The sequence below is a fragment of the Macrobrachium rosenbergii genome, chromosome 21, assembly GCF_040412425.1.
Source record: "Macrobrachium rosenbergii isolate ZJJX-2024 chromosome 21, ASM4041242v1, whole genome shotgun sequence".
Taxonomy (NCBI): Eukaryota; Metazoa; Arthropoda; class Malacostraca; order Decapoda; family Palaemonidae; genus Macrobrachium; species Macrobrachium rosenbergii.
Window position 1 is genome coordinate 16557390 of NC_089761.1, and position 7500 is coordinate 16564889.

The 7500-nt window shown below is 38.2% G+C and overlaps 1 protein-coding gene across 1 annotated transcript in view; it reads right to left on the reverse strand.

Annotated features, from left to right (window-relative positions):
• The window catches only part of LOC136849717 (C-type lectin domain family 17, member A-like), a 64257-nt gene extending 64255 nt beyond the window's left edge, over positions 1–2 (reverse strand). Inside the window, exon 1 of the mRNA XM_067123090.1 lies at positions 1–2. This exon is cut by the window's left edge and continues 151 nt beyond it. The gene's annotated coding sequence lies outside the window, so the exon portion shown is untranslated.
• Positions 3–7500: the final 7498 nt, after the last annotated feature.

The following is a 7500-nucleotide window of genomic DNA, read 5'->3' on the forward strand; positions in this document are numbered from 1 at the left end:
GACAAGAACACTTGTTCTTTTCTCACGATTTTTTTTTGTGTGTGATACTGAGGTACTTTGAGGTTTTGTGTTCATCGTGTCTACTTGATTGTATTATCATACGACGAACTATTGTTAACTGCTAAGATATTTTAGGTAAAAAAGTACATATTGTCTTTGTTCTGGTAATAAGTCTAAGGCTGGAGGTACACTATCATTTCACATCGCTTTTTTTTTTTACTATTTTTTTTTCTCCTACATCTTAATTTGCATTTCTTTATGTTTCGAGTCTTTATTCTGTTCCAGTGATTTTGTATAGAAAAATAATTACGACCTTAGGTTGAACTGCAACTAAGAGAAGCATCAAAACTTTACCTGTGCGTTAAGTCGTTCTTTGGGGAATTTCCATGAATTTGTTTACCGCAATACTTTGAAATGTTAAACTTTTGTGTCCTAGAAATAACAGGTCTTTCATATGCGCAGGCTCAGGTTTAAAAGAAATTTTTTTTTTCTTGAAACTCCTTCCTACAGTCCCAGGTGCTGCATGACCGTGCTTTGACGGGATCTGATACGCAAGCTCAGTACAGATTGGTGGCAGTGTACCTGATGTATAATTGCCAAGCTCATTTGCATCTGGAATGGGGCTCCAAATATGCCATACTCCCAGTGTTGCCACTCTGATATTTCAGAAAAGCTAACACGTGGCCTTAAGGAAAGCCAAGATCAGCCATAAAAAGCCAAGGTTAAAACAATTACCATACTAATGGAAGAAAAATATTAAGAACCCATTCAACTTGCCAATTACGTTAAAAAAATCTACAGAAGAAACACTTGTGCGGGTTTTGCCATATCAGTTAGACCATCATACTCCTCTTCAGCAGGATGAACGTTAACTTCAGTATACTTCTTTGATCTTTCCTGATATCGTTGATAACATTTACCTGTTTTCAGTTCATTTATGATAAAACTGGAAGGCTTCCAGTTATAACAAGAGACGTCCTGTCTAGCAGTGGCCCATTTTTGCAAGCAGTCGATTGGCCACTATGCCTATTAGTAACCTGTTTGTTTTGTGTTAATTAGATTGACTCGAGAGAAAATTCTTTCTGTTGCTGCTGACGAATGAGGGAGAGCTAAAAGATCACACAAAGTTTAGAAGAATATCAAATATAACTGTCTGTACCATCCTAGATATTACCTAATTCTCCCCAAAATGAACATGGTGATCGATCACTATCTGTGCAAGAACTTGCATGCGAAAGAGTTCGCCACTGATCTTCTAGATCACCAAGGTTTTCATCTTTAACTAATTGTGGACAGTGAGATGCAAGCTTAATAATCTACCTTACCCTTTTTTGTGGTGACAGTGAAAGTTTGGGCTCAAGAACTTGAAGAAGAGCTATTGCTCTATCATCTTCAAAAGGAAATCTTTTCCTATTTGCACACAAAGATCTGTTAGGAACATCTGACAGTCAAGGGGAAATATTCTTTCCCCTTCTCCTTTAGGTTCTTTCAGCAGTAAGGACACATCTTCCTCCTAGGAGCAGATCTTTTATGTCAACAAAATTAGACGAATTTCTTGGATCCATTTCTGAAAGTTTATACTAAGATTTTTTTGCCTAATGAACATGACGATTATGCTGCGATATTCATTTGCTTTGGTTGACAAGAGGGAACTTACCTTGAAATATTCAGACTGAAGGTCGGTATTCATCTTATCTACTTTCTTAATTATATAGTTTAAGAATAGCGGCATGTACCTTGTGCCCCTATTTTCGTTGTTTTTAAAATCACAGCTGTTCCATCAATTTTATCTGTGTTTGCTCTATTTTCGAAGAACAATACAAGTGCTTCTCATTGTTCCAAAATTCTTCCTGCTACCTCTCCTCAAGACAGCCACCGAGTCTGAGATAGCTTCGGCATCTTATGCTGGGGCTATCAATAATGTCTTGAATTAATTTGAATGAACTTTGCCGTTTACTGCTGCGTGCAAAATAACTGGATACATTCTTCAAAAATGCCTCCAAATATGAGGGTAAATGAGCAAAAGCATAGCTTAAACAAAGCAAAGATGTAGCAAATCCAGCCAATCACAAATATTGAAGGTACATCTTTCTTCAGATGTGCCTGGAATCCGGTATTACTACCCATCATTGTTGATGAGTTATCGCTGGCACATCCAGTAACATTAGTTAAAGGTATATCCTTACTGGTTAGTAACTGTTTCAGTTCCTCATTGGACGGGTGGGTACCGTTCTCAGCTAGTACTCTGCTGGGCCCGCGTTTGATTCTCTGGCCGGCCAATGAAGAATTAGAGGAATTTATTTCTGGTGATAGAAATTCATTTCTCGCTATAATGTGGTTCGGATTCCCGTTGCTAGGTAACCAATTGGTTCTTAGCCACGTAAAATAAATCTAATCCTTCGGGCCAGCCCTAGGAGAGCTGTTAATCAGCTCAGTGGTCTGGTTAAACTAAGGTATACTTAACTTAGTAACTGTTTCACAACTCGATATAGGCCTTCCCCACTAGCATCATCAACTCGAACTACAGTATATCTAACAGTGCATCAGTTACTTTCAGCCTCTTATTATAAAACCTAACCATTATGGCTAAAATGTGAGAGACTGCAATGTCAGTGCTTTCATCTTTTATTAATGAAAACCTATTTTCTCTACATATTTTAGACATTTCTTGTTTTTCTTCCCATGCAATTTCGTCTTGAATAACATAGGATGCCTTTGCCTTTCTCATCTTCATCTATTGTGCTGTTTGACACTCTGGGAACATTTTTTCTGTATTTCTAACAAATGATTAGCCTGAGAAAATGGCACACCATTTTTAGCCATGTATGCTGCAAAATAGAGTTCAGTTGTATATACTTTACTTTGAAAATCTTGTTCTGGTATTTTTATTTATTTATTTTTTTTTTTTTTTGCACAAAATGTTCAATGCTCACAGAACTCTTCTTTGAGGCGAAGCACTTCAAATGCTTCGCTGAAGTTTTGTGACTAAGCAGTCTAGATCTGTTGCAGTTTTTTTAATTTTGCATCACAGATTGCACACACAGCTGCATATTTGTCTTTGACATCAGCCTGAAGCCAGTCTTTAAATTCAGGATCCACTAACCACTCTTTCTTAAACGACTCTTGATACCATATCTTTGTCTTCTTTTTTGGTGGAGTTGAATATCACTAACACCTGCTTCTTCAGAATCACTCATATTTCTTAGGTAAACTAAAGATATTCAGTTGTGTACAGAAATTGCACAAAACAATATAGGTTGCACAACTAAGCGAACAGTTCAACTATTACTAACTTTTTGCCAACTTGCCAAGTGGATTTGACGAAAATATTTTACTAAACTGACAGAATGATCGTGTTTTTATTAATAATTTTCTAATATTATTAGGGTGGTTATTGTACATCTGGAATCATGCAGTTACACAACAACTGCAGAACGAATATGTTCCATAAACGTTGCGAATATTCCGATGTATGGCAATACCGTATTGCCTCAGAGAGAGAGAGAGAGAGAGAGAGAGAGAGAGAGAGAGAGAGAGAGAGAGAGAGAGAGAGAGAGAGAGAATGTTACAACTTTCATGTGATAAAGAATAACAAGACTGGAATTATGTGATTAGTTAACAATTTTCATATTACCTATAATTAAGCCATATACCGGGTGTTTCGAAATTAGAGGCCCTCCCCCCCTCCACAGAACAAATAGAAAGTTATGAAGTTTTCTGCTATAGCCAATCTCCAAGTACATTATTTTAAGTTTCTATTAAGCTATTTTTCATTTTAGAGACTGAGTGATGGAGTTAGATACAGCCATGGCTAACAACTCGGAGGAAACCAGATGGATTGACCGAATCCAGGCTATAACCTTCAGAGAGGCCAGGGATGCTGGCGCATCCTTCATTTCACGTTCCTGGATAGCTAAATACATTAAAAGAGATGAATCCTTTGTTAAAAGAAACTGGAACAAAAATCCATATGACTGTCATCGCGGAAAGAGTGAGAATCTTGGAAGGCCTGAAGTCCTTTCCCAGGAGTCAAAAGGCATCAAAGTCTTTATGTAAATTGGCGCTTGAACTAGAAACAAAAAGGGAAAAGAAAAGTTATAGTGCTGTATATCGTGAGTTGAAAAAATCTGGTATCAAGCCATTTCATGTTATCAGCAAGTCCAACATCACTCAGCAACAGAGAAGACAGTGTATGGTTTTGTGGTTCATTTCTTAAAGATTGGGATGAAGCTGACTTTCTGCATGTTGCCGCATCAGATGAATTCTTCATTTACACAGTCAGGAAGCCAAATCATAAAAATGACATAATTTGGGCTGCAAAGTTGGATGATATCAGCGATGAAGTGCGCTATCGCCAAGTTGCGAAATTTCCTGAATGTTTGGAAATTTTTCTCTGTTTCACAGCCAAATGGTTAATTAGGATCATCAAAGAAAAAGGACAGTCATGGAATGGCAAATATTTCAGAGAAACTGTGCTTACTTGGTGGAGTATTTCCTTTCCTCAAAGATCCTGAAAATGTGTTATTTGTTGAAGTCACATTTTTGCATGATAAGGCACTAGGTTTCAAGGCTCTTCAGACACAGGAGCTGCTTCGAAACAGTGGTATCGATTTCTTCTCGTCAAGTGAATTTCCAGGTAGCTCCCCTGACCTTAATGTGTGTGACAACATTGGTAGTATCTTAAAGGATCGTGTTGAAGTGCGCACAGTGAACTATGATGGTATACCAAGCCTCGATGACCTGCAAAGAGAGGTGACTGAAGTGCTCAGGGAAATGGAGTTTGAGTCTCGGCTTTTTTGCAATTTGCTGAAATCATACCCCTCAAGAATGCAGGCTGTGGTACAGGCAGATGGAGGCCACACAAAATATTAAATACCCAGAGAGAAACTTAAATAAATACCTGTTCTGAATTACTTTTGTTTTTGTCCATATCAATTTTAGTTTATGCTGTAGAGGGGGGGGGGGCTCTAATTTCGAAACACCCTGTATATTGAAATTACTAATTTTAATGCTTAAACCATAAAAACGCGAAGATTCAAGTAAATTTCTCACAAAAAGCCAGGACGCCGAGGAAAAGCCTAGAAAGCCAAGATCTAGTAAAAAAAACCGTCAAGGAGTGGCATCACTGCATACTCCCCGTAGGAGAGTATTGCCGTCAGTGCACCTCATGTGATGCATTTTAGGCATTACTAAAGGTCTTTGCAACGTCCCTTCGGCCCCAAGTTGCAACCCCTTTCATTCCTTTTAATGCACCTCCGTTCATATTCTCTTTCATCGTACTTTCCTCACACTCCTAACAGTTCATCGTACTTACCACATTCTCCTAACAACTGTTTCACAGTGCACCTGTGAAGTTTTCCTCTTATACTTTTTTAATGCTCAGTTTCCATTTCAGCACTGAATGACCACTTGGCCTGTGGCCTAAATTTTATATTCCATTCCATTCCATTATACCATATTGTTCCCTGGGCCTAAGATTTTTGGTGGAAAATCGACCATCATAGATCTTACCATACGCCAAGATCAATTACAATAATTCCCTGAGAGGAAACTTGAAGGAATTACTCAGCTCCATTGAGCTTTTGAATCCAAGCAGTTAGCTAAGGATGTCCTTCTCCCAGATATATGTCATCTTGAAGATATTCTTTAAAATTTTTGCATTTCGCTCTAGGGACGTTATGAAAATTCTTGATCATCTTGATAGCTGTGGTGGAGAAGATCCTGATGGTTTCAGCCGTTTGTTGTCTCCCAAGATTAGTACATTTTATAGATTTTTATGCCGACTTAGTAAGTTTGCAGATGAGCGCAAGCTTAGTAATACAGTTCCTGTTCCAAAGAATGGCATATCTGCAGACTGCAGTAACTACAGGCCAATTTCTATTCTCCCTGTGCTCTCCCAAGTTGCAGAAAAACTTATTTTTAAGCCACTCTGTAAGTATGTGGAATCTAAAGGATTGTTAGCTGTTAGTCAACATGCATACAGGAAACAGTTAGGTACCTGCAATACTCTTTTACACTTGACATGCCATTTGTAAGAGAACCTTGATAAGGGTTTTGAGGGGAGAATAATTCAAATAGATTTTAGTGCTGCTTTCGATATAGTAAAACACGAGGCATTTATTTATAAACTAAAGAATGTTGAAGTGGGTGGTTATGTTTTAGGCTTACTTCGAGATTTCCTTACAGGTATGCAGCAGCGAGTTGCTGTTGATGGAATCTTTAGCGAACCAAGACCTATTGTGTCAGGAGTTCCATTGGGTAGTGTTCTTGGTCCACTGTTATTTTTAGTGTAGGCAAGTTATATGGATAATGTCTTGGAAAACAAGATTGTTCAGTATGCTCCTGATGCAGCGCTTGTGGGTGTAGTAGACTTAAATACTCCACTTACGAAAAATGAAGCTGCCCTTAGTCGTAATCGTGAATGGTGTAGTGTGGGGTATGGGGCTGAACTCCAGTAAAACGAAAACACTGTAGATTAACAGATCACGTACAGATTCCTATCCCCGCCCGCTCCTCCCCTTCAGGTGGATGAGACTCTGCTGAATGAGTTTAAGGCTTTAACTACTCTAGATGTAAATTTGCGTCATCTCACTTTTGAGAAAGATCTAATGGAACTTTCAGCAAATTCCGCAACGTAAGTTAGGTATTGTTCGTAAGGCCTCATATATTTACACCAGACAAAAACAGTGTGGATGTCTGCTTCTCCCAGAGATTTATTTCTTCTAGATAAGTGGTTCGCGGTAGTAGATTTCCTGTTTCTTCATATTAGTCATTATGACTGGGATCATCACCGGATGGTCTCTTGTTTGTCAATTTTTCATAAGTTGTCTTTTTGCTAGAGATCTTTCACATTCACAATTGATCCCTGATCCCCTTTAACTGCCGAGAGCAACCTGATTCGCGGAACAGCAGCACCAATGTACAGCAAATGCGCCTCGCTGTCGAACTTCTAATTTCCAGAGGTCCTTTATTCCTCACATCGTTGAATTGTGGAACAGCCTCCCTGAGGATGTGGTGCAATTGGAACTTCAGAGGTTCAAGCGTAGGTGCAGTGCATTACTACCCTAATACAACGTTCCTTGTATTTTAGTAATTTATTTACATTTTTTTTACTATTTATTTACTCATTTAATTTATCTTTTCGTTTTTAATAAGTGATCTCTTCTTTCTGTATTTCCCATCACATTCGGTTACTTCTTTCTGATGAACACCATATTCTTTGGAAGCTTGAATTTCAAGTCAATGGCCCCTGTGGGCTTGTTCCATATGAATAGGGTTCATCTTCTGAATAATAACAGTAATTAGAGTCACTCTCTTATAGCTTAATGGCTTGAAATATTATTTTGATCTCCAGCCACAATTAGCTACGGTGAGCAATCGCTATTCCAAAAATGTGAATAGGCAGGAAAAATGTATTTTTTGCTTGTCTCTTTTTAGGACATTAATGATGCGCTATACGATTACCATCCAGATTGTAAAGACAGTATGAAACTGACAAGA